General features: G+C 31.7%; 1 protein-coding gene across 1 annotated transcript in view; it reads right to left on the reverse strand.

Moving 5' to 3' along the window:
* The window catches only part of SP2353 (EGF like, fibronectin type III and laminin G domains protein pikachurin), a 136,055-nt gene extending 113,556 nt beyond the window's left edge, over positions 1–22,499 (reverse strand). The window contains exon 1 of the mRNA XM_090114968.1: positions 22,340–22,499. The gene's annotated coding sequence lies outside the window, so the exon portion shown is untranslated. The remainder of the gene's footprint in view (positions 1–22,339) is intronic.
* Positions 22,500–26,995: the final 4,496 nt, after the last annotated feature.

The following is a 26,995-nucleotide window of genomic DNA, read 5'->3' on the forward strand; positions in this document are numbered from 1 at the left end:
CGCCTAAACTACTGAACCAATTTGCATGAAATTTGGTATGGAGATATTTTGATACCCGAGAAAGGACATAGGCTACCTTTTATTGCGAAATATGTACCACGGGCGAAGCCGGGGCGGACCTCTAGTTATTCTATATACACGACGATACTGTTGACGAATATACATACATATAACGCTATTTCCAGGCACATAATCGACGTACGTATGTAAAGTCAATCCGCAAACATTAAAATTCCATCAACATTTAACCTGCGAGGTACGAGGGACTAGCGCGTTTCAGTGATCTCAATTCTGAATGAAAATATAGGGTTGCTACTTGCTACGTAAATAGTTTTTACGAAACTATTTATAAAACTTGCGAATACTTTTTACCAAAGTTCGAATCAAAATACTACGGGTCGCATATAAATTCAAAGTACCTTTTGGTACTTTCGTAATCAGTTAGAAAAGGTTAGCTCTTTGTTCTTTACCGAATGGAAACGCGAAGAAAAATAAGTGAAATGATGATAGACCAATAAGTAATTTTTAGTTTATCAGTATTATAACATAACCACCATTTATTTATTCTTATATAATGCATTCAAATAAAACCTCCATTCATCTTCATTTATTTGTGTTTTCAGCTTCTACAGTAATAGATTTAGTTTTAATTCAGCCGATTCAGCACACTTATTTTGTGTCCTGTTGAGCGCTTATTATAAGCCAATTCCATTAATCCAAATCCCGTCGTATCATAGCCCTAGCTTTGCACAGTTTAATTTGCAGTGCCGAGAGCCCTAGAGCAGGCAATCAACGGTCCAAGCTGAACACTCTGACGTCCAGTTGATCTGTGCCGTTATACAGATTATGACGTCACACACTCGCATTCAAATTTCGTGTTCTAGAACAAAATAAATCCGTTAATTAAATTAAACAATATGAACAATTTCACTCATGTATTAATTTAAGTATGTATGGTTGTTAAAAATATTGTGTTTTTCTAATATCTACGAGTATGTGTGGAAAAGGAATTTAAACCAAAAGATGATAGAAATTAAGTAACTACGCTTTAATGAACAAAAAATGTTTTGACTTTTCCACATAACTGTCGAGAATTTTTATAGTTTTTATAGTGTTTTTATACTATAACATTTGAATATTTCATTGTTTGTTATGATATAACTCAAAACCTACTAGACCGATGCTAGAATTGTTCTTTTCGCTAGCATGCCTAATTTTACTGAAAAACATAACAAATTTTTATTATCTTCTAGGTATCCATGGCATGGATTCATGAGCAAATTAACACCACTTTATGAAGCTATTGACGGACATAATTGAAACTTAATTTGCTAAACGTTGCATACAATTTGGGCTATAGATCAATTTTGACACCTAACTAGACCCTAATAGGATTGATAACTAGCCTGAGAACATTAATTTTGATGACTAAAACATGATAAATAAATTATTTCAAAATGATTTTCGTCTTTTTCTTTCCTTATTTAATTTTTATTTATAGTGAGACTATACGAGAATCCTAATCTTAAATCATATTGTTATTTGTTGATAAAACTTCTAAACCAACAAATTACTGACATTCAGTGGATAGACCACAGAGAATAGTCTATCAACACATTTATAATCTGTGGCATTCACGCTCTATCTGTGGTTGCTAACGATTGGTTATTTCCGTGATGACTACGGTTTCCAATTGCTTGTCGTTTGACGATTTCACGCCTATTACATAGGTACCTACAAATTATTCATATTATAAATAACATACACTTTAGGTTTGGAAATTTACAATATCACTAGCTTTCCGCCCACGGCTTCGCCCGCGTTTTCAGAGAAAACCCCGCATAGTTCCCTTTCCCGTGGGATTTCCGGGATAAAACCTATCCTATCTCTCAAGTTGGATCGAACTGCAGCACATCGTGTGCGAATTTTATTATAATCGGTTAAGTGGTTTAGGAGTCCATTGATGACAAACATTGTGACACGAGATTTATCTAATATCTAATATATATTATAATATATAATATATATATATATATCTATAAAAGCGAAAGTTTGTAAGGATGTATGGATGTATGGATGTTTGTTACTCTTTCACGTAAAAACTACTGAACCGATTACAATGAAATTTAGCACACATATAGAGGGTAACTTGGATTAGCACATAGGATAGTTTTTATCCCGGAAATCTCACGGGAACGGGAACTATGCGGGTTTTCCTTTGCAAACGCGGGCGAAGCCGCGGGCGGAAATCTAGTATACATATATATTAAGATGTTCGTTTAATATGTACGTGTATTAAATTTGAGATATTTTTTAGTAAGTTTGGATAGTTTCAATAACTTAATTTATAAATCAAAAAGAGATTTTTAGCATGTTTAATTTGTTGGTGTATTCCGCCGGAAATAGCAAACTATCTCAACAAAGAAGAACTTCACGAATAAATCGTATTAAAATATTATTAAGCTAGTACGAAGTTTACCGCATAAGCTATTAAATAGATATAAATTACACTACAAATAACGAACCAACAAGAGCGATTATTGTCTATAACACGACCGTTTCAAGTAGGCCCTCAATGTCATATCGATTCTGAAGCACGTACATATTATGTAAGCTGCCGTATTATATGATTAGTAATATGTAATATGAAATTGCAAATGAGAAATAGATACAATTTTGCAATTAGTAGGGATTTAGAATTAAGTATTAGAGCTTCAGTAAAGTTTAACAAAACAAAGAAACAGTAATCTGTAATATCTGCTGAAAGCGCATACATTTGTAGAATAAAATAGTTTTTTGACTTGAAGTCAACTTGAAGTAAAAAAATACAATAATCTACCATAAAAAAATGAATCGCAAATGTGTTCGTAAACGCATAACTCGAGAACGGCTTAACCGATTTCCTTAATTCTTTGTTTATAATATTCCTTGAAGTACGATGATGGTTCTTGTGGTGAGAAAACGTAAACACGTTCCACGAACGAAGCCCACTGTTAGAATGTGTTAAATATTTATAATAACATGATTTAATAGTGCCTTCACTGAACAAATATTTGAGTTCCTTAACTGGTAACAAATCAAACATTGAACTGTCAAAACCAAAACACAACGTAGGTATACTGCGAGTGTATTCACTGTATTATTTATACCCAGTCCCGAGTCTCCCCTTACGCAAATATCTGGAATCCCGTATTTTCGTTGGCAGAAGCGTAAAATTGAAAAATTTCCCTCCCAAACTGGAAATCCTTTGAGGTGCCTAATTAATACCCGTGTTTGTATTGCGTTCATATTCAGTGCAAATTACGTTGTACTTTTTATGCTTTTTAAATCCTATTAATATTATAAATGTGAAAGTTTGTATGGATGTTTGTTACTCTTTCACGCAAAAACTACTGAACCGATTACAATTAATTTTAGCACACATATAGAGGGTAACTTGGATTAACACATAGGATAGGTTTTATCCCGGAAATCCCACGGGAACAGGAACTATGCTGGTTTATCTTTGAAAATGCGGGCGAAGCCGCGGGCGGAAAGCTAGTATAAAATATTTCTTTAAAATAATAAAGTTATTAACAGACAAAATTATGGGACGATTTTAATTGAATATTCATAATTATGCGCATTTTAATATATAAATATTTATAACGTTTTCCCATCATGTTTATCACTACATAGTACATAGTAATTAAAACAAAGTCGCTTTCTCTGTCCCTATGTCCCTATGTATGGTTAAATCTTTAAAACTACGCAACGGATTTTGATATGGTTTTCTTTAATAGAGAGAGTGATTCAAGAGGAAGGTTTTAGTATATAATTTGTTATGTTTTCGACAAAGCGGGCGAAGACGCGGGCGGAAAGCTAGTTTATTTATAAGGCTATGTATAAATAAACATTCTTAACCTAAAAGCAACACTATTCAGTCAGTTATCCATGTATGAGTCGCATAAAATAACGGTAAATTGATGGGTCAATGTGTGTGACATAACAGTCATCACACTACAGTCTGCATTTTTGACGTAAGTATCCTTCAGAATGTTGGCAGACAGACGTTAAGCCGTGTGACAGTTAGATCAGCTTTGACACTTGGTTAGCCGCTAACCGAGCGGTTAAAAAAGTTAAACAAATCGGATGTATGTTCGATTTTAGGAAAGTAATGCAAAATTTACGTTGCAATGAAAAATTTATGATATGATCTTGTGTCCAGAAATAGGAAGGAGGAGCTTAAGTCATATATTCTACTTATGCCGAAATATCACATTCCCATGGTAATTTCCTTTGACAACCCAAGCGAAGCCGGGGTTGGAAAGCTAGTTTAGTAATAAACGTAAACAGAAATACTTAACAATATAAGAAACATGACAATAGCGATACAACAACGTTCAGATTAAATAAATTAAATAAAATGCATGTGCCATTATAATTATGTTTTTAGATTGATAATATAGCAAATGTCTAATGTTTTTTATTCGTCACTATACAACTACAATAATCAAAAATGCTGCACGCATTGTCAAGTGTACAAAAAGTACCATCAAATACCACTAAAAACTAGTTTTGCTATAAAGTAAAATATTTGTTTTGCAATAGAAATAAATCGCGCCAAAGCCTCACGTCGGGACCGTTGATATGACATAAAATGTTTATTACATGCCATTGAGGGCCTCGCGAGAAATTTAGTTATACCCCGGTATTCAATTTCATCCAGGTAAAAACCTATGGGCTTATTTTTATTTATGTGTAACGTACTTACTAGATTTTTGCTTAGCCTGCATATACTTTTAGTTGTGTAGGAAATGTTTTGTCTATACTTTCCATCCTCTATTTGATGTTAAATGTTGTAAATTTTGCACATGGGGTCTCCATGTCTCTTCAAATTCATTTAATATTTTCTTCAAAATATAATAACCGCCATTTTTAAAAAGCCGTAAGCCATATATACCTGAGACTTTCCTATTTATAACAATAGTAGAGGTATACTTATAGAATATATAATGATTCTTTTGTAAAGCGATTATTGCAAATGCATTCAATCTGGTCCGGGAGCCAGCAGCAGATTTTATGACCAAGTTCCTCTCAAGCGGTAGTTAGTAAAATGCATCAAAGTATAGTATTATGAAGCCTCGTGAACGTCAGCTGGAGCTCGGTTGGGGGGAAGAGCGGTTGTAGCCTCCCGTATCAGCTGACGGTTTTTCCACCAAGATACAGCCAGCTGACATATATATTTATCCACAGTTACATATAAGCTATCATCAGATAAATTTTTGTTTGAGAGGAAATAACGGAAAATAAATTTTTCTTTAAATTTAACTTTCATGTTCGAGACACCAGCTGACGTATAATACACCATGTTGTAACCAGCTGACTATTTTTTTTCGTTGAGATATTGGGTTAGCTACAATTTGACAAATTTTTAGCTGAGAGGAAATGAATGAATGAATGTATTTTTTTTCCAATGTGCGTGGGAGGCTACAACCGCTCACCCCCCCAACCGGGCGCCAGCTGACGTTCACGAGGCTTTATAATACTATACTCTCATGCGTCTGACGAATTATCTCTTGAGAGGAAATAGTTAACCAAATTTGCACCTGGCTCCCTAACCAATCCCAATTCAATTTATAATTCCAGTATCAGATTTATCAAATAACTGGTTTACTTTTTACTCTGCATTTATATTGTATAAGTTATATACTTAGAAGTTAGGACAAAGAATTTATTATAGTAATAATGCAAATATTTTACAATCAATTGTTCACAAAATGTTCTATTTCAACGAGCTTATATCCGAATTCCGCCCGTAGCTTGGCCGAGTCTCTAATATAAATAAAACACAATACGTGTCAAGTATCCGTGAGTTTATTCATTTTCCCTTGTTTGCATGTAAACAGAATGTCAAAAGAACAATTTCGAATGTAAATAACGATAGCTCCTTAGGGACGCGCCTTTAGGTGTGATCGTCATCAAAGTATTTTATTTGACTGGCTGAAATATGTGTTTGTTACACTCAAAGACTGAGGTCGTACATAGAGCGAAAAATTAGCTCGCAACTAATTTTTCGCTAGATTGTAAAAGGTGGTAAAAGTTGCGAGTAATAAAAGTCTGTATTAAGGTAACTAATTTATGTTCAGGGGCCGTATTATGGCCTCTTATTTCCAGACAGTTTACGCCATGAATTGAACAATTGAACTGACTGGCAAATTCATATTATAATCGCAATAACCAGCTATGGTTCAATTCACGGCGTAAACTCTCTGGAAATAAGAGGTCATAATTGGCCTCAGAACGCGTCTTGGCACTATGTGATCTTTCTATGGTTGTTACCACGCGTCGTGACCGACTTCATTACATCTATAACATGAATATCACTATATGAATAAATCTTTTACCACAATATGATGTCAGGAATTTTTTGCTGATTGAACGCTTTAGACTTTGAGTCAAGAGATGTAGAAGATAATATAAAATCATCATATCAAATATCATCATCATTTCTCAAATATGTATTGCACATAAGTAATAATACGTTATACGAGTAGCATAGGTAAGTATTAGATTGTTATGATTAAACTATTGCAGGCCGCCGGTGACCGGTCATGGTAGAAAACCTTGAGAGAAGCCTTTGTCCAGCACTGGACGTCCCACGACGACGACGACGATTAAACTGAAGACATTTTTATGTCATATACAGAATGAATGTATAAAAAAAAATGTGTGCGTGTACTAGTGTACACACGTAAGAAGTGAAACTTCTTTATGACCTTATTTAAAAAAAAATACTATACGCAACTTTACAGAAATACGTCTAATCCCGCGTGAGAGAGATAAGAAGAAAATTTTTTTCCAACGCCGATAAAGAAGTTTCACTTCAATAAACTAAACCTAGGTATTATGTAGTTTCTTTCCCACATCATTCCACTTTATACTAGAGTAAGAATAACACTTGAAAACAACATGTAAATTTTGTGAAAATGTAATGTAAAGTTTGTGAATTTACAAGCCCTGCTTCACTCGTAGAGTCACTCGTAGTTAGTAGTTACGATTGCTACACAGTGCTACGTCGTAGCGTTCGTAGACAATACTCTGAATATTTCCTGTTGCTTTTCCTTTTAACTTAGAAAGGGTTTTTGTTTGAGACTATAGACGACATATAAGAATTATACATCTTTCTTTTACCTTTTGTTAGATAAAGTAAGCGAATATATTTATTGCCACAGAATAACTATCATCATATATTTTATAATATATAATTACTAGCGGCTTCGCCCGTGGTACATATGAAAAATAGATGTTGGCCGATTCTGAGACTTACCCGATATGCACAGAAAATTTCATGAGAATCGGTCCACCCGTTTCGGAGGAGTATGCAGACTAACATTGTGACACGAGAATTTTATATATAAGATAAGCATCATCAGCCTGTGTCTTTTATAAACAATTTATAGATAGTTTTTTTTTTTCAATACTTCGACTGTTTAAGAGATTTCGAGACTGAAGATCTTACAGAACCAGTTTTGGGTTTATTTATAATTATGAATTTGCAAACATCATATTTAAACTTTTAGCCAATTTCACAACTTCTGAACATAAAGTTAATGTATGTATAAATAATCAAATAATGTATGAAAATAAACGTAAAAATATAGGCTACTACAGACATTTTCAGTAAGTTGTGAAGCCAGTCATTAATATATTAAATAAAAGCTATTGAAAAGAACCCTTAATAGGAAATTTTAACGTAAGAATAGATCTAAAACCATTGTTAAAAATTACTCAGTGGAGTTTCCGAATGGAATTGAATGTAAATGTAAAATTATCTTATATTTTATTATCATATTTCTAAATGTAAGGAGTATTATACAAATTATACAATACAAATGTAATATGTAATATGTAAAAACGTGTAATATCTACGTAGTAATATCTACGAAGTAATCGCATTTTTCCTTCGTTAATTCACAAATTGTATATTTGCTCACAATTCTCATAATATAATATGATTTCCTATGATAATAATATAGAAGCTCTATATTTATTTAATCGCGATGACTCGTGGGTAGAGTTATAGTCTTAACATCGTATTATTGAAGAAATGGCGTGGTATCAAATGCTTAAATTACTAGCTTTAGAGTAACAGCACAATATTTACCAATGTATCAACAATATGTCTCTTCAAAAGTGCTAATACAAAAAGCGTTCACTCTATCGTTCATGCGTTCTCCACTCTCATTTGGCGCCATTCCACAGACTAGTCTTTAGATAATATACCATGTATGAAGATTGAAGAGTCTATGCTCTATGCGTGGAGTATAGATTATGGAAACGTGCTCTATGGTTAGAGATATTAGGTGTCATTATCTACTTTCTATGCAATATGTAATGTTGGTCGATTTTTGAACGTACTTCAGTGACTCCTCATAGTGCTAATAAATACACACATCAACAAAGTCTAGGGATATATTTTTGTATTAATTTTTTTTTAATTATTATCTAAAATATATTCGTACAATACATAATATCCCTAGACTTTGTTGATGTGTGTATGTGCCTTTATCTTTGTAACATGATTAAGAAAAGCCATATAATTAAATTTAATAATGTAGGTGAAAATATTTTTAACCTTTATTAAAAAATTTAATTAAATATTTTTTTTTGTAAGTTGTTGTTATACTGACTTTCCTAAGATATTATAATTTCAACTTGATAGAGAGGTATAAATTGGAATAAAGAAACAAATGTAACCACGAAAATATTATCAACGTAACATTTCATGAAAGTCGTTAAAAGTTACCTGGCTGTAAGTTATAATGTTCTAAAATTTTCCTTTTTATTGCACAAACGCGTAGAAACATTTTACGGGAAGCCGAGAGGGATCAACCAAAATTATTACTCTACGTCTATAAATTTATAATTAAGTAGTTTCAACCATAGGCGGTCTTATGAACAACATAGGTACGCAAGGATTTTAATAAATTTATAATACACATAACAGTTATGTTGGCTTTTCATTATTTTTAAATGATATCTATTATATTTTTAAATGATATTTAAGTTTTACAAAACGATTTAAAACGTAGAGTTAGTTCTAAAGATATCATCTCTTTTCTTTTTTTCAACTAAAGTCTAAAGTTAAGGCAACAAAATACTTTTTTTTTTCTTCCACTCGGTTCTATTATCTCAAACACAATCCTTACATTTTAAAAATAACTACCTATATCAATACACATACTATGTCACTAAGTATGGACCATATTTACGTGTTTTTGAGCCAGTACCTTAATTAACAAATAATCGTACCAATTTGAAAACCTCCTTTACTGAAGCCATTTAAAAATGTACAGGTACTTTTTCATTTACCAGTATTAAAAAGAAAATACAAAAGATGTCATACCGTACTTCTGGACACCGTCATTATCCCGACATCTTCAGACTTGAGCTCAGGTGATCTAAATTACCTCGCTGTAACGAGATTCGGGTGAAAAGCCTCTAATCATTTTAATTAAAAAATCCTTTGCAAGGATATAGCACAAAAGATTCTGAAGGTGAAAGTTCAGCGGCCTGTTTTGCCGTGTTTATGTAAAGTTCTAAATGTAATTAGTATGACTTTGACCGTATTTAAGAGATTAGTTTGGAACTTCTGTTTCTGATTATTCTATGCCTACTAGAAGTATTAAGATTACTGTAATACCTATTACAGTATTCACATGTCAATAAGTTCAACATTAAAATCAAACCAGCAACGAATCGTACATTAGTTATGTTATATATATGGTGACTGACTATGAGTAATGTGCCTACTTATATGTTGCGAGGTAAAATTGAGGGTGGAGTACGCAAGAAAATAGGTGCTCAAAACCGTAGCTAATATTAAAAAAATACCCATTTCCCTCCGCAAGACAGCGTGTCATGGAATGTTTTTTTTAATATTCATTCGGTTGCCTTTTTATCTCTCAGTACTTATGTTTATACACAATTGCCAATGGATTCCCTTTGAAACGTAAGATGGGAAACACATTGTCTTCCAACCCTCCTTTGTGTAATTCCCTCATGAAACCTCCTCTACATTACATCAATACTCATAGTTCAACCTTCCACTTGAACCTTTTAATAGAAAATGCCTTTGAGATAAAAAAAACAGTTCAAAGACCTTGACAATGACGATAGTTTTATAAAAAAAAACCAGAAAAGCGGGAAAAATGTGTTCTGTACGTTTTTTAAGTTAAAGTTTTCCATGAAAAATGCATTGATGATACGCGTATTTATGCATAGAAAAAAATTATATGTATTAAAAATTATTACCTATACATATGTCATCTAAGTATGTTAAGAAATCTCTATATGTAGGTACATTCTAATGCGTTTTAGTCACCTATTTATTATAATTATACATTCAACACAATCGGATCCTAATAGTTCCCAATATATTTATAAAACATCTCTTTAAAAAAATAAATAACATCCACTCTTCCTAGACACAAATTGTTTGCATATTTCTTAATTCAGTACATTTTATGCACCATCAAGCACAACTTCATACTTAATTACACCCCACTATGATACAGCAATGTAATATTGCGAGTAATTTAAACAAACACCCTCTTTGTCTCACGCCGTTAACAAAATGGCCGCTTCCTGCAGCTACGTTCATTTTTGCCGCGAATTAATTTTGGTTACGCACCATCGTCTGCTAGGGTTTCTTTTACAATGCATTCACAGATGTTCTTTATCGCTGTAATGGGAAAGGGAATATGTTTTATATTTGTGTTTTTCTTTTACTTTGTCTTTGAGTTTCAAAAACATATTTCAAACTTATTTATTTTGCGTAACATCGAAAAAGCATCAGATAATTGAAGTAATACACTTGCCTTTTACTTACCTATACCTAATGTAGTTTTATATTATCTGTACTAATACTTATTAATAATATTACCATCCATCCAATAATAAAAAATAAAATTATAACCGACCGCTTCTAATTTCAACACTTCGTTTACAAGAAGGCTTGGTTACACTTGGCCGACATTGCTTGTAAGTGACAATTTTAATTAATCTCAGTTCTCATTACATCGCACGTTCATTGTTCCGAAGCTTAAAGAACAAAAATAAAGACACTTCGGCTACTGTAAAACCTTGTACCTGATATTTCTTTTAACGTTTCTTTGTTGCGTTTTAACTTTAATATTCAGCGGGAATTAAAAGTCCTGAGAGGAATACAGGTGTCATATACAAAGTAGGTAATATTATTTTTATTATGAGAAAGTATTTTTATGCAACAAAATAGGTGTTGGTCGACATTCTACTTACATTATAAATGCAAAGTTTGTGAGGATGGATGGATGTTTGTTACTCTTTCACGCAAATACTACTGGACCGATTACAATGAAATTTTGTATGTAAGTAGCTGAAGACCCAGAATAAGACATAGGTTATTTTTTTATCCCGGAAATTCTACAGGAACGGGAACTATGCTTCCTTTGAAATAGGCAGGCGGAAATCTAGAGATCCACATAAGTAACGAAAGATTTTAAAACACGATTTATTATTTTATTCAATCTTATCAAACACAACAACAAGCGGCTTATATTATAATATCGTAAAATCTTTATAATCAAAAACAAAAATCATGAATATGGCATAAATCGGAAAGAAGGTTAAGGATGTTACTACCCACATCACTCAAACACAGCTTACCTATTTAATTCGACTGATATTCATAAGCAAATAATATTATATATTCGACTGATATTCTACAGATTTCTGTATTACTTTTAAACGAAGATTGAAGATTCAAATCAGCTTTTATATCCTGTTAGTATGAGTAAAAAGGTAAGTAAAGTCAGAGCTTTAATAGCGTACCTATGAGCATTTTAAGGAATGGTTCATAGTTATACCACGGTATTACTTATGAAATAATATTGTAATATGTACTGTGATTATACTACCTATAGCTGTTATAATTCAATCGCTACTGTATCGTTTTAATGTGTAGCTAGTTATGTGTACTAAACGTATTTTCTTCCTTCATTTTTTCATATATATTCTCACCACACCACTTAAAAATTAGGAATGATGAGCGGTTACATAAAATATCGTTAGCTGTTAGTCGTTAAAGTATCACTTTGATCGATGCATTGGTTTTGAGTATGCCGGCTCTCCGTGTTTGATAATAATTATTACTATTTAGAAGCATCGATATACGCCACTTATGCAAGCTATAACACAATATTATAGGGTATTGTTTATTCACTAGACTTGCTTGGTTGTATATAATGAGCAAATAATCACTCATTAATGTAAGTACTGTAAACTGTTTGTTTCTCATGTAAATGGAATATAATATGACTTTTACATTTTAATAAGAATAACGTTTGTCTTTAAAATTAAAAGTTTATAAATAATTTAAACTGTATAACAAGAACAACAAAAGAAAATATTTTTATGAAACTGACTACGCTTTAGAAGTAACAATTTTGACATGTGACATCTACCAACCCGCACTTGGCCAGCGTGGTGGATTATGGCTTAGAGCCTCAAAGTACGCTCGTCCCTGCAATGATCCCATGGACAAACAAAGGGCCTAAAGTAATAAAGATTATTATTATTACAAACAGTTCTAAACAAGAAAATACATTGCACTTAGCAAAATGTATATCTTTACATACACAAATAAATACATACATAGAGTTCTGAGTTGGGTGGTTTATTTAGTTTTAAATGTATAAACACACACTTTAAAAAGATGACATTACTGTGTTTTCATCGATTTTTGATAAGGGTACAAAGTATGAATTTAATCTGTCGATTTAAATTGTGTCAGAAGATAGTTTAGAAGAGTCTCTTTATTATAAATGCGAAAGTTTGTGAGGAAGTGTGTGTGTGTTTGTTACTCTTTCACGCAAATAATACTGAACCGATTACAATGTAATTTAGCACACATATAAAGGGTAACTTGGATTAACACATAGGATAGGTTTTATCCCGGAAATCCCACGGGACCGGGAACTATGCGGGGTTTTCTTTGAAAACGCGGGCGAAGCCGCGGGTGGAAAGCTAGTATAAACATAAATACAGGTGGAGCCTTGGTGGAGCTAATATATCACAACAATCAGTGTAAATAAAAATTTTCTTGGAATGTTTTTAAGCTAATTTTCTTTAAGACACACTCGAGTTATCCATACAAGGATGGAATCTTTACTTTTAGGCACAATAGAAGTTCTTAACAAAATGCTTACTCAGATACCAGACATTTTCTACACAAAGGAAATTTTTGTTAAGCCTAGCCTTATTGATATCGAGTTCTTTATATTTGTTCATTATATTTGTAAGTACAGAAAGGCAGAATAAGCTCTTATTTGACATAGAAACTAGTATCTATGCCATGTCATGTAACAACATATTTTACTTATATAGGTAACTAGCGGTCCGCCCCGGCTTCGCCCGTGGTACATATTTACGTTTTCTCTACATAAGAACCATCCTCGTACTTCAAGGAATATAATAAAAAAAGAATTATCGAAATCGGTTCAGCCGTTCTCGAATTATGCGCTTATCAACACATTTTGCGATTCATTTTTATATATAAGAAGATAAGTACTTTTATATTTTGAACTTCACTACATTGTATAAACACACAACTTTCTCTATTCCTATATCTCTATGTAATCTCTTTGCATGCTTAAATCTTTAAAACTACACAACGGATTTTGATGCAATTTATATAGAGTGATTCATGATTGTAGAGGAAGGTTTATATGTATAATTTATTAGGTTTTAGACACAGCGGGCGAAGCCGCGGGCGGAAAGCTAGTTATGTTCTAAACTAGATTGTCATGTAGAGATCGCAAATTATATTTTCTATACCTGAATTGTCGCATATAGTATGGTTAGCAGGTTAAAACAATGCTAATTAAGACAAAAAGATAACATATTCAAATTTCCAAGTATTCTAGAACATTCTGTTAAGAGGCTAACAACTGCAACCATTATTTGTATAACCTGTGGTTATGCGGTTATCCCATTGCTACCCAAATCAGAACTTAGCTAATAATATTACCATATTATTTGTCCCTTGCGTTAACAAAGATGTTGCAAATTAATGTTTTGTAAAGTTACACAAACTAACCTTACACTAAATTGCTAACTGTCCAACTTTTAATATTGTGCGCGCTGACGTATACCTGTCTCGCTTGTTTGTTAGGGAGGAAACGAGACGGATTGATCTATGTGTTCCACGGAATTTTGATATTGTGTGTAATGAAAAAATATATATCACAGTTCCCCCTAGTTCCTAAAACTTTGATTATAGAAATACAATGTTTTTGGAATATGTAATGTTCGTGTAATTTTGGAAAATATAGACATTGAGATATTTATTACAATACATTTCACCACGACATTTAAATGTTGTTTTACAAATTTCACTTCTAACAAAGCTTCGATAGAGATTCTTTTATGGACAAGCTTCAAGTAAAACAATTTTAAAAAATGTTAACCTTCAAATTTGAACCTCAAGTATGTAAAAATGTGGTTTCGACGAATACACATTACACATGTGTGTAGTGTGTAACGTATCATGTATGTTTTGTATGTGTGCGTCATACTATATAGTCCTAAGGTTCTACAGTTTAAGGAGAGTTGTGCACTTGTAATTACAGTTGTGAATACATTATTATAAAGCCTACAGTCTACTAAGTGTTTTATTAATACCAAGCCATTGCATGGCGACCCTGCCAGTGCTGCCTCGCGGCAGTACTGAGCTATATCATCATCATTTTTGAAAAATAATATTTTAAAAGTTAAAATTTAAACAAATAATTTTTATGCGTATTCGCAAATCGCAATGTACCGGATAGAAAATTTATCAATATAATAAAAAAATCGACGAACGTGAATATGGAAATTAAGAACAGAATTTATTTGACGAACAATATTTTTAAAACGAAAAAAAAACTATGGAAATTTGGAATATCATCTATTTATGAAAAATTGTGAAATAAAATTGGAGATTTGGAAGGATGCAGCTGGAGCCGGGAGATCAGCCAGTGTGAATAGCAGACATTTTCCCAAATTGACCAGGATCCCGAATGTCCCGAAATTCAAGAGTGACGACGGAATAAAAGTTTAATTTCGTGAAAAAAAAAGACTAAAAGTAAAATTTAAAGTTCAAGCAGTGTGTTTTACATTAATGTAAGGTAACGAATTATTTTAGTTAAAAGATTTATTTTTTTTTTTTGTCAAAAACCATTATTGTGTTATATTTATTATACATAAATATATATAGCTATGTATAATCAAAGTACTTAGTAACAGATAATTCTATTAGTTCATTGTTTGTTTTATAAAGCGCTACCAAATAGGGAAATGGTATGCAGCGTCTGTAATTTCGTCTCATATTTCGTGCTACCATGTAGGTAACTAGGTAGTCACAATGCATCGTTCGGTGCATTTTATAAAATGTTTGTAATGAAATACGATCTTGTCAATTCAATTGAGTGTGAAACTTTAATTTTTTTTAATTAACATTTTGGATTCGGAGGGTCACACTAATTTCATAAATAATGATTGTAATGAAACTTATATTTCAATATTTAAAACATGATTTAAAGAGACTAAAGTAAAAGTATATTCTTATTTGATTAAATGAATTACCATGATAAATATCTAATGATATTTGTGAATAATAGACGAAGAGAAAAAGTAAATATTTGTCGTTGTATGAATACAAAAAAAATTACTCAGATTGTTTTTTTTATGTTAGGGTATAGATGGAATCTTAGCTTGATCACCTAAGTTTTTCTTTTATATTCCTATCAAAAATGTGACATTTAATTACTTGAAGAAATAAGAATTAATATTGTATGAAAAATAAAAATAAATTAATATGTAAGACTGAGAGCTACAATTGAAAAGTGAAATGATATGATTTTTTGTTAGAAACAAGGTACACCAGGATACAAGACAGGCACGGAATCCTTGTTAATTCTGATCATGATTAGGTCGAGCTACCACTCGTGAAGATAACTTGGACACAATATGGTACCTACCTATGAATAAAGGTATAAAATATATGATAATGTAATGATGTGTTAAAAGAACTGCCTGAATTAATGTATAAATAAATAAATAAATATATTTCTTGTATCTTGAATTATTGAATATAATAAGATGAATAATATAAGACACGACGGTGTTATTAATTATAATTATTTGGGAAGATTACCCTAAATGAAATTGTGTATCTTGATATTGTTGTACGTATGAGGAAGAACATAAATAAACGTATTCTATGAGGTTATATTGTAAGACTTATTGAAAGATAATTGTTGTTTTACTCGGATATGACTGTTAATTAATTACGGACTGTGGCATTTTTAAATACGGATGTGACGATTAAATGTTTTCTAATATTGTATAATTTTTCCATTATTTTCGTACATGAAAATTTAATTAAAATTATTTGTTTTAATCTATTAGTATTAGTTACTATGTAGTGTGTAAGCCAATGTGTAATCGTGTAGAATGTTCTTTTTGGAGTTTTAAAAATAAGTACTTAGTAATAGGTTGAAATTCATGCTATTGTTTTAATGTTAATTTTGATTTTGTTTACTCGTTTATATGATAAGTATATTAAGATATGTAACCAAAAATGAAGAAAAAATTTGCATTATATTCAGCTAAAAAAAATGTTAATTACTATTTTTTTTATTATTTTCTATGAGGGGAGATGTAGTGTGTAACGTATCATGTATGTTTAGTATGTGTGCGTCATACTATATAGTCCTAAGGTTCTACAGTTTAAGGGGAGTTGTGCACTTGTAATTACAGTTGTGAATACATTATTATAAAGCCTACAGTCAAGTGTTTTATTAATACCAAACCATTGCATGTGTCTTATACGTAAAATTTAACAATATAAACTCTATATTAATTTACTTCAAATATTCCTTCAATGCAAATATATCAAGTAGGTATTACATATTAATATTCACATAAAGACCACGATATTAAAACTCCGGGCTGCATTTAATTTCAAACATCACTCCATTTTAGCTCCCCATGTCTCTTGCTATATCAACAGGGGATGTAAATGATGACGTAACAACTTAGACGTATCAAATATCGTATCGTGTGTCACTGTGGACACACACAAGGTTATTGTTTACGAAAACAATGTGTTTTGGCTTTAGAGAACTTTCTATAGAGGAAGGTAGAGTAAAATGATAACTAGAGCGTCTGCAAAATTTTGTTATTTAAATTCATTTCACTAACATAAATAATTGTATATGGATCTATGTGTCTGAAATAAAGAAATAAATTAATTAATTAATTAATTAATTAAATAAACCGGATATTAATTATATGTACATATAAGTTAATATGCTAAGTCACCTAGGAAACAATACTTTTTTTTAATTATATATTCTAGTTCGAGATAAGCTTTCTTTTTATATAATTAACTAAATATAGTTTTTACGATATTTTTAGACATTTAAGGAGCGAATAAATAGAACGGATGTGGAACGCAGCGGAAACTCTTTAGATAATTATTAAAGCTTCCGTTGTTTTCAAGGATAATTCCTTCTAGCACCTATCCCTACTAACCCATCTAATTAATAATTAGTTTCATAATGTACCTAATATAACAACACTTTATAGGTATTTATGCCGTAATAACTATCGAAGTTATCACATTCTTAATCTTATTTTAACAAACAATATTGTTAAATCGTTGTCTAATAATTAAATAGTTTTTACAATTAATAACTTTACGACAAAAACTAACCGAAAGATCTAACCGAAAGGAATGAATATAGAAATCAATGAAACACATATACTCTATACATTTCTACGTAGGTACATATGTCGGCTACTCCACTCTTTCGCTTTTGTAGCATTAAAGGATAAAAGTAGTTAGCCCTTTAGAACTAGATCGAAGATAGACCACGATGTGACCCTAGGAATGTACTTAGTGCCTTTTCTCGACACTCAAATTTCATGTTACTAAAATGTCAATGAAACAGCTACTTTAACATTATTTTTTGATACAGATTTTGTTAATATCAACTTGTTGTTTGAAATTATTATAATATTATGTTTGCAATTTTCTTTACTGAGAAACGTACATCTTCACTACAGACCTAGTATAAAACAAAGTCACTTTCTCTTTCCCTATGTATGCTTAAATCTTTAAAAATACGCAACGGATTTTGATGCAGTTTTTTTTTATAGAGAGTGATAGAGTGATTCTCGAGGATGGTTTTAGTATAATATAATTTATCATCTTTTAGACAAAGCGGGCGAAGACGCGGGTGGGAAGCTAGTATGGTATGTAAAAATGTTTTAATTTTAACATCATTTGTAATTTATATCATTATTTAAGCTAAATATTGATGTGCTGCTATAGACACATTTATACAGAAAGCTGTTCACGTAGATGTTACTGTAAAAGCTCAAACTACGGTAAAACTTATGACTTACCACTAAACGGGCACCACATAAATAAACGTAGATCAACTTAACGAATTACGTAACGTATACTACGTGTAATATGTGCACCTTACTATTTTATACTACCAATAATATTCTTACCCAAAACTGTAGTTAATTTTTTTTATAAAACTACACTTTAGAACATCAATATGTATGTCTATTCTCAATCAAAAACTACTGAACCGTTTTGATATTTGACATGCAGATTGCTGTAGCCGTTCTCTATTCAATGAAATTGGACCAAACCGCACCGTGCTCTAAGCCAACCAATCAATTTGAGCTAGAATTAAGCCGCCATTTTAAGTATAAGTACAGCTTAGTTTAATCTGGATAAATAGTAAAAATTTATATTATTTTTGAGAAAATTCAATGTCGATTAACTAAGTATTTTACACATAATAAACCTTTTTTTGTATAATAGTAAGTAGTAGGTTTGATTACACGGAATGGTTAAAATCACTAAATACTGAAGTTAAATATTATAACTTAAAGGTACTTATACTTTTCATTGATAGACTTAAAGAATAGCAAGTTAACATTTTGTGACTTGATTTGAAATATATTTTGCTACCAAACGCCCACAGCTTCGTCGTTGTGGTCAAATTAAAATTCCATGGAATGGTACGTGTCATAGTGATACAAAAGTAGCCGTAGATATCACTCTCTATACCCCTTACCAATCTGTCTCCAGACACAAAAATCACAACGTATTGTCGCTCACTATATTAACACACTTTTGCATTTATACTATTACAGCAATCTAAGTAGAAAGGATTATCGGTGACTAGCATACCGCCCGCGGCTTCGTCCGCTTTGTCTAAAACCTAATAAATTATATACTAAAACCTTCCTCTTGAATCACTATATATCTATTAAAAAACCGGATCCAAATCCGTTGCGTAGTTTTAAAGATTTAAGCATACAAAGGGACATACGGACAGAGAAAGCGACTTTGTTTTATACTATGAAGTGATATTACAGAAGTCTAAGGATTATTGGTGATAACAAAATAGAGCTAATATACACAAATTACAAACCAATATAAAAGGGTATTTCACACTAGTCCACTCCGTTATTCCTTATGATAATGGAACGAAATTTGCTAAACACGTAAATCGCCTACGATGAATAAATTTTCCATCACGTTATTGCTTAGCAATTCCTTTTGGATGAGGATTGAATCTATTGAGGGTGAAATAGGCACAGCTTTGTCAGCTTATTGGTTTTTGAAGGACTTACTTAGACAAATTAGGTCTCGATGTATTGAAGGGATTTTCTTTAATTCTGTTGAATATTGTTTAAATGTTCACACTCAGTTTGATATAGATCTGTACTTTAATCGTGGATTAAAAGATTACAGTGTGTAAAAGTAAATTGTTTCAAATAGATAACGTATACAATATTATTATGCAAGGATTTCAATTGGAAAAAATAAAAGAATCTATTACCTTATGTTTTAAAGCTGAAGAGTTTGTTTATTTGTTTGAACACGCTTATCTCGGGAACTACTGGTCCGATTTGAAAAATTCTTTCGGTGTTATATAGCCCATTTATCGAGGAAGGCTATAATAATCATACTAAGACCAAGAGGAACGGAGCAATGCACGTAAAAGCTAGTCGCAGGGCACAGCTAGTGAAATATAAAAGGAAAATTAGAAAATATGATACTTATTCGTATAAAGTTTACGCCAACACAGAAAATGTGCGACATTCAAATCTGATTTTCTGTACCTATCAAGTTGATCGCCCACGTATATATGCAAATTTTTTGCGATACATTTTTATGTACATTAAATAACATTACATATATCTTTTCTTTTAGATCAATATAACACACTTCTTACGTTCTCTAAATACATCAATGAAAACATAATTGTATAAAAATATTTTTTTTCACATTAAATTCTCGGATTGCTCAGAAAATTTCGAAGCAAACACAAAAGAAAGTTCTAGATATTAAAGCTTAAGTATCGATTAGAATGAAATTATAGAACACTAGCCGTAAGTAGTAATAAACGAAAACTGTTACGTCTCTCATTCGGCATTCCGTTGTTCCAAACCATTTCAATATTGGCTATATCTCCAAATTTAAAGATTATTGGACAGTATTATCAGTTGAGATGTAACATGGATGTAACATGGATGTAACATGGATGTAACATTACATGAAAAGGTAAATTTGAAAAATTTACGGCCAAATAAAAAAAAATACTTATTGTATTTTAAGGAAGCTATTAATTAAAAGTATCAATTACGCTCACCGTGTAAAATCTTACTCTTTCTTCCATTTTAAAGAGAGAAAAGCATTCTCTAATTTAAACAAGACTACAGTAATTACAAATATCAGATGAATTATGCTTTAAAACATCGTGTCTGCTATATTAATATAGTGAACTTGCTGTGTCGATATCTGCGTTATGTACACGATAGAAGAAAGAACTTCGATTCTATGTATTTAAACCAAACATCCGATATCAGAATAGGCTACTTTTTATTTTTAGTTTCAGCTATGAAGTATTGTATGTTTTAAAGTTCCACCATTAGTCGTAGGTAAGTGTTTTGCCATTTGTCAAGGCCTCAAGGTGGCTTTTTTGTGATTTGTCAAGCGAATTCAGTTAACTTTCTTAGCAATCCTAGTAAGTAAAAATTGCATTTATTCTTACATTGAAAACGTGCTCAAACCGTAGCTGCGTGTCTCGAGTTAGAATAAGGAGCTCACTTCACGCCTTTCTCCTGTCGTGATGAGAGCAGGAGTAATGTGACCCACATGTATGTCACTGTGGAACTATCCTTTAGTTTGTAGTTTAATCTATACTAATATTATAAAGCTGAAGAGTTTGTTTGTTTGAACGCGCTAATGGCAGGAACATTTGTGCCCGATGTTTTTTCTTGTAACTTGGCATAGTAAAATGGCATAATTGGCTGAACAATAAAATATATTTTTGATAGATGTCACTCACAGGAGGTGGCCAGCACAGGCCGAAAACATCTACCCGTGCTTAATGAAAAACCCTTTACTTCTCATCTCTAAACGGAGTTCTCAAAAAAGGGTGACTCTCAATCAGATAAAATTGTGATAATATATGAATAGTATCTGCAGTCGTAGCACCCACTCGTTGACAGCAACTGTTTCGAAGCAATTACTGGAACGATGTCCACACCTCAAGAATCGCTCCACAGTTGGACAACTTGTTGACAATTTTGTGAAGCAGTTGTTGCAATTAAATTCAGTAATCGCTGTAGCTTTAGAGTTTGTAAAAATCATATTATCCATGTTGATAATAATATCAACGTGGATAATATGATAGTTGTAAAACCAGATTTTGGCATCTACAAAGATGTTTAAAACGTTCATCTATTCTTCGGTGTTTAGTGTAATATAATAAGTAGGTAAGTGTGTGAATAATACGGTTTTCATGATACCTTAAAACAATGTATTTTTTATAATTAATAAAAGTTTAATATTAAGGAGAGTTTTCAATATATCGATTATATATAGCGATTAATTAAAATAATTCCTTATATGTAATGTTAACAGCTTTAAGCTCCTTGTTAGCCAATCAATCTTGAAGTGATAAGATTATTCTATCGCAAGTTAAATTAATAGAGATTTGTCTTGTCGACGTTCACGTGCCTCATTTCAATCGGAAATTCGAACCGAAATTCCAATTCAGCCAAACCAATGAGACGTAAGGAGGCATTAAAACTTTCCGAAATCGATAAAGCGTGTAAACATTCTAACGCTAATGTTTCTTTCACTCACACAACGCTAAACATCGCATACAAAAGCATAGTACCAAAATACGACTCTACAATTACGCTCTCCGTCAAAGAATCGGTTTGAACTACTTACGGCTGGCTCGAAGTGGATCCGTCTGGACGTAACCGGATCGAACTGGTAACAAGCGGCCGTAACACGACACAGAGCACACAGACACACGCGGGCGAATACTGTTTAATAGATGGTCAACGTTTTTGTTTAATTAACAACAATTTAAGGGTCGGAGGGTGAAGCGCGGCGTCCACCGTCGATACGAAGACTGAACGGCCATGACAGTTTTACCAGGCCTCGCACGCATGCGTACTACGCCGCCTTAAGGTCATTTCCCATTGTTCATTCTCGATTAGGGTAAAATTGATCACTCGAATTGGAAGTGATGAAATCTTTTCAACTCGCGTGCTAAGATGGCCGATTTGAAATTACTTTTATAACGGTCATTCTTGTCATATAGAGTATTCAACTTTTAAAGCTCGATAGTTTCACTTGTAGTTCTACGAAACAATATTACGAGTAAAAGCTTAATAACTATTGCATCGCAAACTAAATTTGTTTGGTTTTGTTTGTTTGTAGGCATATTTTAAGAATATCGAACTTTGATTACCTATTCAAGTACTTATTAGTACTTATTACATAAAAAAATTTCATAGATATAACTATTCTTACTTGAGAAATAAATCAAGGTAGAGCTCTCTTATATTATAAAAGTAGTTTGTTTTTAAATATAACAAGTTACATGTCACTATTCACCTTACATTATATTCACTATACATGCCACTATTCATACTACTTAAGGCCAAGTCAATCCTTATCATAAATCCGAAAAATACTAAATTATATGAATCAACGTCTCTATGACTAAAGCCTTATAAGCTCACTTATACCGGTAGTGTCGCAGAGTCCATACAATCCTTACGACGAAGTAATGTAATTAAATCCACTTCCGATATACCTAAGATATTAATTAAACTAGGTGTTACCCGGTTTTACCTTCGTTAGATTGAGTTTAAAGTTCGACTGAAGCAGTGAATTTGAGTAATTGAGTTATAGTTTTAATAAACGAAAGAATACGCGTTGAGATTAATGTTAGGTGATTCAGGAAAACATAATTATATATCTATTTGTTGATGAAATTATTTAAATGGTTTACTATTAAATACAAAGCCAGGTTCATACAGATAATAACCGATTTAACAAAAACACTAACTAGAAAAGGGGAGCAAAAATCTTCAAATAAAATGCCTGATTGAATTTATTTGAAAGGTACCAAAATTAAAGTTCGTAAATTAGAGAATAATGAAGTCATTATTTTTGGTTATTAGGATATTTTAACGATCACCTGGTTCCCAAAAAAAAAAGAATTTCTCTATTCGTAGATAGTGTTATTTTCATGTCCTTTCTAAAAGAAAAAGTATCGAAGTACTTTATTTCATTACACCCATATATTGCGATCAAGGGCAGGGAAAGGACATTAAGGAATAATTGCAAGGGAGAATACAATATAAGTAGCAATCTCGACACATCTGCTCGGGTCCGAAGAAGTTTTTTTTTTTTTAATTAAGGGTAGCCTAGGCAAAGAACAGCCAATTCATAACAGTTGTAGTGAACTAATTACTAATACTGGCTGTAGAGACAATTGATTTTAATAATATTAAAAAAAAAGAATTTGCTAATAACCTACTAGTAATGCTGCTTGCAGCTGCGGCTGGAGCGAGACAATATTAATGTAATTAATTAATTACATTTACATTAATAAAAAGAGTATACCTAAATTTGCTTATTACCAATACTGGCTGGAAATAATGGCTTTTATTAATATAAATACAGAATTAACTAATGACTTATACTGGCTAGAAAAACAATAATTTTATTAAAATATAAAAACATGAAAAATAATGTTTTATATAGATTATTTTTCCGACCCAAATATCGACCAATAGAATTGCACCATTCGACGTCACGTGGTACAACCTACATGGTATTATACTGATAATTTTTTGAAAATTTTCTCTGGTCGTTGACGTCAAACTGACAGGTTCAATTCAATTGTGAAATTATTGGCCGACATTTGGGACGGAAAAATAATCTCCCGAATACCACACGAGCTTCAAAATTATCTGGCATTTCCCTCAAGGTTCCCTGCAAACAAATAAAGTCGTCAAGTTTTTCAGGAAAAATCACTCGCGCTTCGCGCTCGTGATTTTTTAACCTTGACTAAAAACTTGACTCCTTCATTTGTTTGCAACGAACCTATCGGAAAATACCCGATAGTTTTGAAGCTCTTGTGGTATTATAAGTGAAAACTCAAAACATTATTTTTCTTTTTCGTTTGGCATTTTGCACCTCACAATTCACAAAGCGCTGCCTGCGTAAGACAGTGTAAAAAACCACATATTATTTTATGAATCGTTTCATTTTCAACGTAATTGAACATATGTATACATTATACGGTATTTTATCTACAAATATATCATTATAAAAATGTCACAGTAAAAGTACGTAATCCTTAAATGTACATTAATCACCGAGTACCCGAATTTAAGCCATATTTAATTATGTTTTCAGTTACAAATTGCTAAAAACAATAAAACTTCATTAAATGAACAACTTAAAATTCAATAATAAAGCATCCGATTGCATAATTAATGTTTCACAATTCACGTTATTATGATTCCTTTGCAAATGAAATGTACAATAACGAAATAAAGCTTCGAGAGTTTGTCGAAGTTATTATATTATCTATAATTATAATATTAATTTGTATGCGTTTGAATCTGATATGATGTTACAACGAACTCTACCTCAAACTAAGTTGGTGCCAAAAATCCGCTATTTTTAATTACATATTTATTTTATTTTTTTAATTTGATAGATAGTTAGAGTCACTATTTTATGGATTTAGCTCTATAATATAAAACTCTAAATTTGACGACGTTTAAAATTCATCAAGTCACTAAATGAAATACAGACATACACTTACTCTAAAACAATATTGCACGACGTCCGTGTGTCTGTATGTGCGGAGGATTTTCTTGTTAACACGATACCGACCGAAATACTTTACTAATCGAGTCTTTTTTTTTCTCTTACGCTTGAGTATGCTCAGGAATAGAACCCTTTCATTTTTCAGGGTCTGATTCGATGTGGTTTAATTGTTATTAAATAAACAAAAATAATAATTAATAAATAATTATTAAAAAAAAATTATGAGGCGTGCACTTTTGGATTTTCCAAACTATTTTTGAGTCTGATTATTTGTCGTAATCTTACACCATCTTAAACTGTATTTTTAACCGACTTCTTTTTCCCTAAAAAAAGTTCAATGTCTCAAGTCACAGTTGTTTTTTTGGTCAAGCAAGCAAACGGCTTCAAGGATTGATCAACCTATTTCCGTATGAAGCCTTACAATATTACGATGGGGTGCTAAGGTTTCATTAAAAAATTGAAGTAGTAATAGCACGGCAATCGTACGTAATATACCATAGTAGTTACTATAAAAAGGCTATGTTTCGCAAACTTTTCATTTTTCATGCGAATGATTAGCTAACAGAGATGGTAAAAAGTACCTTTTACTTTTATTCCATTTCAAATATACATAATTCGGACTAGCAATTATTGATGAAATAAAGAAAATTATTATATATATCATTTAATACATCTACATGCATGAGAAAAGCATGCACTACACATTGAGGTATTATTATAACATAGTATCTCAATGGCTAGTGCCATTACATATAGACTTTTAGGTAGATAATATTTACGCAATAAAAATGATTAAAGTAAGTATAAGTACAAAACAATACAGAAAACACTCATATTCTATGTACTTACAAATTAAAAACTGAACCGCAAATAGAAGTGATAAAACAAGACCACGAAATACGAATTAAAAGCTCCAAGCCATCACATGTTGCAGTCACATTATGTCCCACAATATGTAATGCACTCAGCCGCTCCCTTTATTCCGTTTTAAGTAAATTAGTTAGACGTGTATGATAAGAATGCGGGGTCAATAAACTCGTGTAAGAGCCTTTAATAAATTTAAGGTTTTGTCTTGAAATATTCGTACATATCTTGTAAGTGTAAGCTTTAACACACACAATTCTGTTGTTTAATAAACCACAGTGATTGTAATAGTACCAAATGTTATTTTGTTTTTTATTCTATACCTATAAAAACTTTTTCTTCATTATCTGATTTCTCGCCGGCTCTTGAAATGAGAGATAAAAACATTGAACCATGAAAACATTATAACAGGTTTCCACCCGCGGCTTCGCCCGCTTTGTCTAAAACCTAATCAGTTAAATTCTACAACCTTCCTCTTCAATTACTCTATCTTTTAAATAAATCCCATAAAAATCTGTAGCGTAATTTTAAAGATTACAACAAACAAGCATACAAACACACAGACAGACAGCGGAAAACGACTTTATTTAATGTAGTAATTATATGTATACTGTAGAGTCTACGTATATTTTAATTACGCGCTAAAAAATAAAGCTCTTCTTTTAAAATGTTATGATAATATAAATAGCGCTGTTAATTATATTGTAAATTCAGTCACCTGGCAACGCTTAACGCTTACAGTTTCTAAGTTACCGTTTATTCAATATTATATCACAAATTACGTTTATATTAGATTACCTATTCGGTTACCAGAATTCCTATAAGATTAGTCTATTTTCAATACAATATAATAATATAATAATGGTTGGATTGAATAAAATG

This window comes from Colias eurytheme, chromosome 22 (assembly GCF_061535395.1).
Source record: "Colias eurytheme isolate Ceu_HAF_F1 chromosome 22, ilColEury1 Martin Lab GWU primary, whole genome shotgun sequence".
NCBI classification, from domain to species: Eukaryota; Metazoa; Arthropoda; class Insecta; order Lepidoptera; family Pieridae; genus Colias; species Colias eurytheme.